The sequence below is a fragment of the Ananas comosus genome, linkage group 3, assembly GCF_001540865.1.
Source record: "Ananas comosus cultivar F153 linkage group 3, ASM154086v1, whole genome shotgun sequence".
Classification (NCBI taxonomy): domain Eukaryota; kingdom Viridiplantae; phylum Streptophyta; class Magnoliopsida; order Poales; family Bromeliaceae; genus Ananas; species Ananas comosus.
In genome coordinates, this window is record NC_033623.1 from 14815616 (window position 1) to 14829013 (window position 13398).

The 13398-nt window shown below is 36.8% G+C and overlaps 1 protein-coding gene across 1 annotated transcript in view; it reads left to right on the forward strand.

Moving 5' to 3' along the window:
* Positions 1-13398, forward strand: part of LOC109707617 (putative glucuronosyltransferase PGSIP8) — a 45921-nt gene that overhangs the window by 5250 nt on the left and 27273 nt on the right. The window lies entirely within an intron of this gene.

Sequence of the window (13398 nt, forward strand, 5' to 3'; positions counted from 1 at the left end):
TATATATATATATATATATATATAGAGGCTCTCACTTTGCCAGTTATTTTATGTAAAAATAACAACATCTAAAAAAAACTATTATATATGTATATAAGTACAATAACAAAAGTTTTTTGAAATATACGATACAATAAAATTGACCCGTACAAATTTTACGCAGTATAGCTGTTACGATATATATATTTCTTTATATGGTAGTGTACACGTCTAGTTGCTTTTTGGCATAATACACACCAACCGCTCTTTTTTTTTTTTTTTTTTTTTTCCGTTTTTCCTTTATGATCATCTCTTTACTCCTCCATTCCGTGTGTGTGTGTGTGCGCGCGCGCGTGTGTGTTAGTTACGTGTTCTTGTCAACGTGACACCACAAAAGAACGGGCACAGTTTTACGAATCATTCCTTCTCATCCGTAGTAGCACTTTATACCTTCTTGATACGTCCAAAAGATACTAGTACTACTGTACAGCATCAATCTCATTTCATGCCACTAACTGGAAACAACATCTCTAGCACAGGTTAGTGCCGGTAACAATTTGTCACCCTACCGACCATTTCTAGAGTAAGTGGCAAAAAATTTGGTGATCGGTATCTGAGACTCAAGTTCGAATCCGTTGATTCATATTTACAGCTAAGTTTATTTCTAAATGAAATAAATAAAGTGGGTAGCGTGTCTACCTATCTCTCAAAAAAAAAAAAAAAACAATTTGTCACCCTATTTCATGCCAAACTCAAATTATAATAAAGAAAAAACTCCAAATACCACTCTTGTAGTTTTACATTTTCTTATTTTAGTATCTTATGATTTAAAGTGTATTATTTTCGTATTTTGTGGTTTTATTTTTCTCTTTTTGTTATCCACTCCATTATTTTTTTTCGTTAAATCAGTAACAAAGTTAAAAGAAAGAATACTAAAGTAAATATTCGATAAACTATAGGTGGGGTATCTGAAATTTTTTGTATATGATTTAGCGAAAAGTTAACGAAGTGATTGACGAAAAGAGAAAAATAAAACTATAGTGTACTTAATTGATATACTTTAAATCATATAATACGAAAGTGAGAAAGTACGAAACCACATGGGTGGTATTTGAAATTTACCCTATAATAAAAGAGAAAACTTGCCCCTTTTTAAACTGTTCATTTTGCAGGGGAAATAAAGAAGAGTAGCTTAGAGCTCACTTGATATTTTCTTTGCCCTCTTTTTTTTAATATTTACTAAAGCACAAATTTTATGTAGCATAGTGTGTAAGTGGACGATTAACCACTTATAATCTATACTCTTTATGGATTTTGTTTGGCAGCAAAAATTCAAAAACTAATAATAGTGATATATTAGTGTTGATACCCCTTATAGGCTTGGATAATTAATTTCATCTGTAAAGATTTCATGAATCGTTTGAAATAAAAAATATATGCTAAAGAAATTGAATCTAGAGATACACAGGACATTAGTCACGAAAACTGTGATATAGCTCGAATATTTGTAAATAAAATGCAAATCAGAGAGAGAGAGAAATTTGGCTATGTGATTTTATATGTGTGTAAACTCTATCAATATATCCACTAGTATGGTCATGGTAAAATGAACAAAGTAGAAAAATATTATACGAGTTATATAGTAGTGGTTGGCACCTCTCTTAATTTTATATACAAGTTTCGTGCTGCAACCAAAGGTTACGTTCCCAAAGTATTAAATATTTGACGTGGCTAATTAGTAATTAATGTCCATCAACAACGACTTTGTTAATGAAAAGTAATACAATATTACAACTGTTAACTACTATTAAAATCAGATGCGCTGTGCCTCTTTCCACATGAACCTTGTGGCTATCGAAAGGTATCAATTTAGAACAAGCCCATGAAGAGCACTGATCTTAAAACTTAGAGACATATGTATTATCAAGATGGGGCCCACAATCTTCGCGATAAAGCTCTTTGGCACATCTTTTTAGCAAATTAACGACAAGATGTAAAGCAGCTTACACGATCTGACTGAAACGTTAGTTTCTTAAACAACTTCTCTACTATGAAATGCACTACTAACTTTCGCTCTAGAAGTCGAACTGAATTGAATAGATTTCTGAACAAACTAATTATATACCATTTAGATTATATTCTTTTTTAATCTCTCATTAAAAAGCGAATGTATCATTACTTTAAACCAAAATCCCTAGCTTTTAAGTTCTAAAGAACATCCAATTAGTCTAAATGGATCTTTAGGAGTGAAAAAGGAGTCAAAAAAGTATCTCCCAAAATGGGCCACTTGGATCATGTTGCTCGCTAGGTTGATCTTTTTGTCACTTATGTAACGCAAAATATACCACAAATTAATACGAGAACTAAACCATTTTCTCAAGTTGTTGTACACATAAGTTACAATACATTGTGGCCCATCCACTAAAGTTGATGTGATGTGATTTAGGTTAAACACGTTGGTGCCGCATCCTTTCGCTTTTCCTTCATTTTCACAGTTGCTTTGTTGAGTAGGTCTTCCACAAACCTAGAGAAGTGCCACACGATTCACATTGTATTGGTTTGAATACTCAGTTTTGGCTTTCCCAAAAAAATCTCTTCTCTGTTTTGAGAAACTAAATAACTAAGCTTAAATAGTACTACCCACTAATGTTTGACAAAGATTAAAAAACACCTCGTATTTAGATAGTTTGATGCGTTACTACTTAGTACTAATAATTTGATACATCGGAGAGACATGTTCACACGCAAAACACCGTGAAAATGCTCGAGCGAAGCCAAAGTCATAGAATAATTAGAGACCAAATTTTCGATTCGTCAGAAAGAAATAGAAATAATGATAATAAAAATGACGTGGAGAGAAAGAAAAAGCTTAGTTAATGCTCTACTTTACTAATAATTTCTTATGCTACCATCAATCAGCACAAATTATCGATTCAAGTAAACCCAAATAATTATCCTTGGACTTATCCTGGGTAACTTGCTGTGGCATGCACTTCAACAATGATCTTCACACATACATACACAAACAAAAAGGGGAGAAAAAAAGAAAAAAAAAAAAAGGGACTTATTCAGGGTTTCTATGCTGTTGTCGTGTATATATAACCCTTGTGATATAATAATTAATTAGGAATAACAAAACAAATTTATTCCACGCTATGGAATTATTAATATGACATGCAATCATCTGCACTGGACATTATATATCCTGTGACATGTGCATTTGCAAGTAGTTTATTCCAATTACTGGAAAAAGGGCGGATGGATAAATTAATTTTCGTATTATTATTATTGTTGTTGACTAATTGGCACAGAAATGTGATGTTAATTGATGTATTACCTAATTACATAGGATTTGTGTGTATAAATTGATAGAATCTTCAGAATTAATAGGGAAAACTTCAAAAAACCCTCATGTAGTTTCGCACTTTTTTATTTTAGTACTCTGTGGTTTAAAGTGTAGCACCCTGTGGTTTCTCACTTTATCACTTTAGAGTGTATCAAGTTAGTACTCTGTGGTTTTATTTTTGTATCAAATTAGTACCCTGTGGTTTTATTTTTGTATCAAGTTAGTATTCTGTGGTTTAAAAACCACATGGTACTAGAGTGATAAAGTGCGAAACCACAGAGTACTAAAGTGATAAAGTGCGAAACCACATGTTACTAACTTGATACACTTTAAACCACAGGATACTAAAGTGAAAAAGTGCAAAACTACATAGTACTAACTTGATGCAGGCTAAACCACAGGATGCTAAAGTGAAAAAATAGTAAACGACAAGGGGGTATTTGAAGTTTTCTCCATATTAATATGCTGATATATTAATAATATACAAATTAAGACATTATTTTGAGATATTCGTAGCGTTACTAAACAAGCTGGTACATGCATTTACAGACTTTTGGCGTCGACAGTGATTGGACACATCTATATCTATCTTTGAATTGAGAAACCAAAAAATGTACGGCAGCCCTCCCAGCGCTCGCAGCGTACGGCGGCCCTCTGCGCGATCGGCGTGGTCGGCGCGAGCTGTCCGCGATCGGCTCGATCGGCGCGAGGTCGGCGCGAGCGGTCCGCGATCGGCGCGATTGGCGCGAGCGGGCGGGCGGCAGGCCTCGGCGCGGGCCTGGTGCGGGCGAGCGGGCGCGAGCAGGGGCAGGTGGGCGAGCGGGCCTCTTCGCGATCGGCGCGATCGGCGCGAGCGGGGTGAGCGGGCGGCCGGCAGGCCTCGGCGCGGGCTGGCGAGGGGCAGGTGGACGAGCGGGCGCCGGCGCGGATGGGGGGCGCGAGCTGGCGCGGGCGATTAGGCATCGGAGCGGATGGCGCGGGCGATTGGGCGTCGGCGTACAAAGGGTGTACGGCAGCATCCTCTGCGAAGCTCGCGAGGGGGGCCGGGCGGGCGCCGCGCGAGCCGGCGCGGGGGGGCAAGCGGGCGTGGTGGGCGGGCGCGAGTCGGCGGCGCGAACAACGGGCTCGGGGCTCGAGCCGGTGCGGTGGGGTTGGGTGGAGCGGCGGGCGGGCGCGGAGCGATGGCGCTCGCAGAGCGAGCCCGGCGCACGAGAGCGAGCCGGTGCGAGAGCCCGCCGCGAGCGTTTTTTTTTTTTTTTTTTTTTTTTTTTTTTTCTTTCCTTTTTCCCTAGCAGACCCACTCCTCTCTCTCTCTCTCTCTCTCTCTCTCCTCTCTCTCTCGTCTCCTCTCTCTCTCTGTTATTTTTTTTCCCTTTTTCTTTTTTTTTTTACAAAGAATTGTGATCACATATAAAAAAAACTTACAATTAAAATTTTAAATTTGCTTTTAAATTTAAAATTAAATTTAAATCTCTCTCTCTTATTAACAATTAAAATTTAAATTTGTTTTATAAATTAAAATTAAAATTAAAATTTAAATTAAATATTTTTTTTTTAATGATTGCGGCATGCGAGCGCGACCGTGGGGCGAACCAGCCTGAAACGATTTTTTTTTCTCTTTTTTTCCCCGTGTGACCCAAAATTTAAAATTTTCTATATATCTTTGAATTGTGGATCCTAAAATAAAAATTACGATTAAAATTTTAATTCGCTTTTAAATTAGAATTTATAAATATTTTTAAAATCGAATATTTTCTTATCTATATCTATATCTATATTTATATTTATATAACTTTTAAAAAGAATTGTGGATCACATATAAAAGAAAAAAAATTACAATTAAAATTTTAAATTTGCTTTTAAATTTAAATTTAAATTTAAATCTCTCTCTCTTATTACAATTAAAATTTTAAATTTGCCTTTTAAATTAAAATTAAAATTTAAATTTTAAATTGAAAATTTTTTATTTTAATGGATTGCGGGCGGGTGAGCGCGAACGTGCGCGGGCGCGGACGCGAGCCAGCCTGGAACGGTTTTTTTTTCTCTTTTTTTCTGTGTGACCCGCAAAATTTAAAAGTTCTCTATATATCTTTTGAATCGTGGATCCTAAAAAAAAATTACGATTAAAATTTTAATTTGCCTTTAAATTAGAATTTACAATTATTTTTAAAATCGAATATTTTTTTATCTATATCTATATCTATATTTATATAACTTATATATATTATCTATATCTATTTTTAAATTGAGAAACCAACGATGGGTACGGCAGCCCTCCCAGCGATCTTCGCGATCGGCGCGGGCGGTCCCATCGGCGCAGGCGGTGGGCGTCGGCGCGACGTGACTTGCGCGGCGAGTGAGCGTTGGCGCGGGCGTCCGATCAAGCGGATCTGCGCGAGCGAGATGGGGACGAGCTGAGCGCCGGCGAGTGCGTCGGCGCGGATGCGAGCCGACGCGCCGCAGTCCTTTGAATTGTGGGTTTGAGGCCTGGTTGTTGACCTACTTCTCTCACGCATCTAATCACTGAAGACATCTTTCCCTTTTCCGCTCTTGCTCCTTTCACTGTCCACTCTCGCTCCTTATTATTTTATCATCCTCTTCCTTTGCTCTCGCACTTCGCTCTGCTCTCGCTCCTCATTAATGGCAGCCGGGTTGGTCGCGTCATTGTGGGGGTCCGATCTCGGTTAGGATCGTCGGCGGCATGGCGGGCGAGTTGTCGCGTCATGCTGACGTCCTCGCTTCGCAGCCGGAAGGCGGTCTCTTCTATCCCTTCTGCACCTTCCGTACGTGTTTTGGACGGGTGGCGGTCCCTTCTCTCCCCTCTGGATCCTCCGTTGGTGTGTCAGCGGGCATGGCGGGCGGGATAGATGCGTCATGCTGATGTCCTTCCCCGGCATGGTGGGCGGCATGGACGCGTCGTATCCGTCACTCCTCTTCGTGTGGTTATGTTGATCCGAGGAGGTAGGTCGTCAGGTGGTATCTTCCCTCCTCACTGCATCCTCTGTACGGGCGTTAGCCGACATGGCGGGCGGCATGGACGCGTCGTATCTTCCCTCCTCTGTTTCTGGTAAGTTGTGTCCTACCGATGGTTCAAGCTCGAGTTGAGTTAGGGGTGGCGCATCGTGCGTTGATCCAGGTTAGTCGATCGCAGTCAGGCCTACAGTACGCCCTGACTTCCTCCCCTTACCCCCCCTCATGTCCTCCCTCCCTTCTTCCATTTCCCCTGCGGCCTTTGTTCGATTGCTTATAAATACAGGGAATTTGTGGCTTTTCATGTGGTTTTTCCTCTTCAGTTTTCTTCTTATATCCTGTACCCTCTAGCGTATATCCTCTATTGCTTTGGGGTAAGGTTTTGGGTTCAGTGTTGTCGGCTTTCTATCGAAGGGCTAAGAAAGGTGGGACTTTTGTTCGGAAGGCATTTCATTCCTGTGGGTTCTCTCGCACGGTGCTAACAAAATTGCAGCATTTGGTCGCTGAAGACTTTGTTGTTGTGGGTTATGGTATCGTAGCTGTAATCTGGTTTTTGTTCAACTATTTTGATATTTTTTTGGTTTTTATCTGTTTTTCTGATTTATTTCTCCTTGCGTTTTGTTTTTTTGTGAACTGTTTTGCTGCAGTTATGGCATCGGTAGTTATTACAGTATGTTTTCGTGAAATGTTACGCGATGTCTGCCAAAAGTATTCGCTCCCGTCTCCGAGGTATGGTATCCCAGTTGGAAGTGATGGATTGATTAGTGTTTATGTAGAAGTTGAGATTTCTAGAGGTGACTCTGTTGCTGAAACTGTTAGAATTTGGGGTAGTCCTTTCTCGGATGCTGATCAATCTGAGGAGGATGCCGCTCGGCGCGCTGTAGCCAAATTGCGTGACGAGTATGCTTTTGAGGTTAAAGATGCAAATTTGGAGGATAAAAAATTTTACGAGAATTTATATGCTCGGCTTTCGGTAGACCATACTGTGGTTTGTGAAAAATATAAGCGTCAAAAAACTGACTACAATTTGTTAAAGGGTTATTATAATGATCTTATGGCTGAGAAAGAGCTCTTACTTGCTGAGAGGCGTGAGCTCATGGGAAATATAGAAAAGTGTTCTCAGGTCTTTCAGCGGCCTAGCATTCGTGCCGTTCGCCCTGCGAGCAATGATGAGGGGTCTGGTGAAGATCCGGCGACGCCCTCGGGTTATAGGGATTGAAGCTCTTTCGTTGTTACTTTATTTTGGTGTTTCTCAGAGGTTTTGTGTTTGTAATTAGGAAAAAAGCTCCTGTGGCTGCGTAGTATGCTGGTTTAGTTCTTACCAAGGCTTTTCAAGAAGAACTTTGTTAAGTTTATGTTGTGGGTTTTTGGTCTGTTGGAAACAAAATAGTTCTTTCTGTACTGTATTATAATGTTATTACCTTTTGGGGTTTGATTTGCTATGTACAAAGCAGTTTCGGCTGCTTTTCTTAGGGCTTTAGGAAATAGGGGTTAGGTAGTACTCTACTGGTTTAATCCTATATGTAAGTTGTTGGTTTAAAGTTTGGTTTTAAATGATCAGTGGTACTGTAAAAAAAAAAGAGTTGTGCTCTTGGTTTGTATGCCTTCATTTCCTTTGATGATCATATACTAAAACAGTGTTGCAGGCTGGCCCTTCGGCAACTATTGCATGCAACCAATTCGTTGGTACATTGCAAATTAGATGGCCGTTGGGCAATTGTTGCGCTGCGAATGTTGTTGCATATTGGATGGCTTATTTTTGCATTGGTGTTATAAAAATTGTAATAAATTTAGAGATGTTGAAAACTGTTGGTAATCTTTTGTTGTTACTTTGTTTTGGCAGTACTCAGAGATTTTTTGGTTTGTACTTAGGAAAATACTTCTGTGGTTGCATAGTATGCTGTTTTGATTTCTAGCAAGGTTTTTCAAGCAAGAACTTTGTAAGTTTTATGTTGGTACTTTGTTATGGTCTTAGCTTTTTTGTTTTGATTTCCTATGTACTTGGTAGTTACGCCTGTTTTTCTTGAGGCTTTAGAAGATAGCTCTTGCTCAGATATGGTTTTATTGGTTTTAAATGATCAGCAGTTGTGAAAAAAAAATGTCTTGCTCTTGGAATGGATGCCTCCTGTTTCAACCATTGCATTGTGAATATTGTAGCATATTGAATGGCTTAAAAATTTAGAGATGTTTAAAAGTATTGTCTAAATGTGATGGCAGGTGTAAGATCTGAGTTTAACTATTAGAATACAAGTAGTATATTAGAAGTTTTGAAGCATGGACTATTGTTGTGCATCTAATTAGTTATTGTCCTATATTGCAGATTTTCCAAAAAAACAGTGAAATTTATTGTGCATTTCTTTTATCTTGAGCCTGTGTGTAAAGCCACTTTTAGCGCCCCCTCTATTATAGGTATAACATATATGTCCAGATTTGTCGTAAACCTATATAAAAAATAGAAACGGATAATTATTATGTTGTTTATGACTATTCTTTGCATTCTATTTCAAATGATATTATTTAAAATGATCTGATAGCTATATTAAAAAGTATGCTTTGTGCTACCTCTTCACAAATCACATGATGCATAGTAAATGTCTATTATATACATGAATGAGATCACAAGGCCTGAGGCTGTGTTGTTTATAATTTATAATTTTACAAAAATTGAGCTTTCTAGAAAGGCCATACTGTTATTGCCTATCTATATTGAAGTTTGGGGAATTAAGACTTGGTTGGTTTAGCTAGCTCTTTGCACTTGGTTGAATAATTAGTTTTTGTTCAAATCTTGCTGATGCTTTTTCTGTAGTACTTTACTCTTGGTTGTATTCATGAGGCTTTGAGTTTAGTTCTCATTAGTTCTGAACATGGGAATTTTTTTTGCCTTTCGCTATATTAGCTTATTGATTTACTCTATTTTTTTCCTATGGTTCTTCTCAGTTTTCCAAAATTTTTCCCTACGTGTCCTGTCTAAGGGCTTAAAAATTACATATCATGGTCTATGGTGAATGTGAGTAGGTTAAGCATTCTAAGGTTCTAATTAACATTGTGCAAGTTGGCCATCCTACTCTGTTTTGCGATGACCATTCTGTTTTCATATTTTAATGGTTGGTTTATGATTAATTCTTGCATTCTTTTTCAAAAGAAACTATTTCATCTAATTTGATATTTATATTAAATTTTTTTTTTTTTTTATCTCTTCAAAAATTGTATGCTGCATAGTAAATGGCTATTATTTTAAGTTTTATAATTGGGTTATGTTTTGTGGTTTTTTTGTATTTGTTTTCTTTTTTGGGCTATGATGGTTTTGCTCCGTCGAAATATTGTAAATATAAGGGTGTGGAATAGTTATAAGTAGTTGATTGTAAAGGGTGTGGAGTACAGTTATAAGGGTTTGGAATAGTTGTAAGGATGTGGGATGGTTATAAATAGTGCGCAATCTCTGGACGGCCTATAATGTAGATAACCAGTTGTTACTATTTATTTGATATATAGATTAGAACTCTGCTTTGTACAATTTTTTTCACATATGGATATATAGGTTAGAACTCTGGATGGTTCTATTTCTCTCCAATATGGATTAGAACTATATGTGGTGATTGCTTATTTTTTTGCCTGTGTGGTTTTTGGGTATTTGTTTTCTTTTTCGGGCTGTGATGGTTTTGTTGCTTTTATCATTATAAGATATAGATTAGAATTCTGGTTGGTACTCTTTCTTTCAAATATGGATTAGGACTGTATGTGGTGACTGCTTTTTTTTTTTTCGCCCATGTTATTTTCCTGCAGCTTTGAGTTGGAACATTTGTAGTTCATTGTATATTTTCGTCCTTTGTAAATATAAGGGTGTGGGATAGTTATAAGTAGTGCGCAATCTTTGGACCGCCTATAATTTAGGCAACCAGTTGGCACTATTTATTTAATATATAGATTAGACCTTTGGTTGGTGCTATTTATTTCGAGTATGGATATATAGATTAGAAATCTGGATGGTGCTATTTCTTTCAAATATGTAATAGAACTATATGTGGTGGCTACTTTTTTTTTTTTGTCTGGGCTCTTTTCCTGCATGTTGAACTTGGAACTTTTTTAGCATTCATTGGTGATGGGATTAAATCTGAACCCGTATATTCCTTATTCTACTCTTAGTAGAAACTGATCTTTTTTTGTTCTACACTTATTCCTGTGTGTTGAAATTGGACCATTTTTTGTCTTTTTTGCTTGATAAACCCAGGTAGTGTACAATCTTTGAATTGCCTATAATGTACGCAACCATTTAGCACTATTTTTTTGATATGTAGATCGGAAATCCAGTGAGTGTTTTTTGTGGTAAATTTTTCCGCAATTTGAAGTTGGATACAAAATATTGGTTATTTTGTGATGAGTAGGAAATGGATTTTTAAATCGTATACAATTTTGCCAATTAAAATCGAGCAGGTTTCATGGAGCATTTGCTATTTTAGTATCACCAGGCGGAGGGTAAGTCCAGTAGATCTTTTATATTCCTATCAAGTACTTGCACTGGTACGTGGTTGTGTTGTTAATAAGTTGGCCAGGAGGTATAGTTTCTGGCAAATTTGCATGGTCTAGATGGCCTATAATGTAGCCAACCAGTTGGTGTGTGGAATAGTTATAAGTAGTTGATTGTATAAGGGTGTGGAATACAGTTATAAGGGTTTGGAATAGTTATAAGGATGTGGGATGGTTATAAATAGTGCGCAATCTCTGGCCGGCCTATAATGTAGACAACCAGTTGTTACTATTTATTTGATATAAGATTAGAACTCTGCTTTGTACAATTTTTCTCAGATATGGATATATAGTTTAGAACTCTAGATGGTTCTATTTCTCTCCAATACGGAGTAGAACTATATGTGATGGTTGCTTAATTTTTTCCCTGTGTGGTTTTTGGGTATTTGTTTTCTTTTTCGAGCTATGATGGTTGTGCTCCTTTTAGCATTATAAGATATAGATCCAAATACGGATTACGACTATATTTGGCAGCTGCTTATTTATTTTGCCTGTGTTATTTTCGTGTATATTGAACTTGGAACATTTTTAGCCTTCTTTGCTGTTATTTTGGATCCTAAACTTATTCTGGTTTTGGGTTCTAAACTTATAGTTGGAGTATTTTTACCCTTTATTGCTGATTTTCTTCCTGATTTTTAGCCTCTGTTGCTGATTGTCGTAGGAAAAAAATTTCTGAAAATCTTTGCAACTACAAAATGGTGATGTATGTGTGCTTTAACATGTTTTCTGTTGAGTTTCTGTGTTATTTTTTATTTTATAATCGCCTTATGTTTTGTGGATTTTCTATTTTTGTTTTCTTTTTCGGGCTATGATGCTTTTGTAACTTTGATCGTCACATGACACTATTGGCCATATCTTTTTCTTCTGTTGTAAAAGTGAGGATGTTCAGTGATTATACTTAGTGCGCAATATTTGGATGGCCTATTATATAGGCAACCAGTTGCCACTACTTATTTGAGATATAGATTAGAACTCCGGTCGGTACTTTTTATGTCAATATGGATTCGGACTATATGTGGTCCCCGCTTATTTTTTTCCCATCTGTGTTATTTTCCTGCAGGTTGGACTTGGGAAATTTTAGCCTTCATTGCTGATTATATCTGAGCCCGTATATTTATTTCCCCCTTTTTTTTTCTCCTAAATGGTTTTTTCGTTTTAAACTTAGGGACCTAGCCTGCATAGTTTTTTTTTTTCCCCAATTTTCTATTTAGGTTAATTTATGCATTTAAGTCACACATACAAAATGGTTAATTTTTGCTTATCAATCAGTTTAATTCCCTTTGAAAGAATTAGGCATAATTGTTGATCACACTATTTCAGTACAGCTATGTATAATTGCTTCAAGGCTTCAACAACGATTTCGTTGATGTGTTTAGTAAACTGAAATCTTTTAGAGTTTATGATATGATGACAAGCTGGACTAAACTAAGACTTCTATAACCCAGTGCCCGAAATTTTCTCGATGAATTTCGAACTGGACTGAACTAAGAATTCTATAACCCAGTGTCCGAAATGTTTTTGATGGATTTCGAACTAACTCAAAACCAGCCCTGTAGTTTTTGGTTTTATACTTCTGCTGATGTATGTGTGCTTTACTAATTTTGATATTTGGTTTGTTCATTATTTAGACTTTTATAATTGGGTTATATTTTGTGTTATTTCTTTTATGTTTTCTCTTTTGGGCTATGATGGTTTTGCTCCTTTTATTGTGACATGGCAGTATCGGTCGTATATCCTTTCTGTGAATGTAAGGGTGTGAAATGATTATAAGTCGTGCTCAATCTTTGGATGGCCTATAATGTAGGCAACCAGTTGACGCGGTTTATTTGATATATAGGTTAGACCCCTGGTTGGTACTATTTCTTTAAAATATGGATTAGGTCTATATGCAGTACCTGCTTTTTTTTTTCACCTGTGTTCTTTTCCTGCATATTGAACTTGGAGCATTTTTAGCCTTCATTGCTGGTTAAATCTGAGCCCATTTATTTCGTATTCTGCTTTTAGTACAAACAGTTTTTTTTGGGTCCTACACTTATTCGAATTTTTTGTTCTAAGCTTATAGGCGGATCCTTTTTTAGCCTTCATTTGTTTTATAATTGGGTTATGTTTTGTCCTTTTTCAATATTTGTTTTTTGTTTTCTCTTTCGAACTATGATAGGTTTGTTCCTTTAACCGTGCTATGGCAGTATTGGTTGTATATTTTTCTTCTTTTTTGTAAATGTAAGGGTGTCGCATGGTTATACGTAGTGCTCAATCTTTGGATGGCCTATCATGTAGCCAACCGGTTGGTGCTATTTATTTGATATATAGGTTTGTTACTTCGCAGTATTATTAATAACAAATATGATATATACATGCTTGAATCATAATTTGAATAACTCTTTGTCAACCAATAATTTCCCGAAGGATTGAGTGTGCACAATGAATCAATTTCAAGCCCATTTTTTTCATATACAGAAGCATAATCGATTCTTCGCTTTGTTACAGCCATTGTTTTATATTGCAAGGATATACATGCAACTGTTTATATATATATATATATATATATATATATAGATATATATATATATATATATATC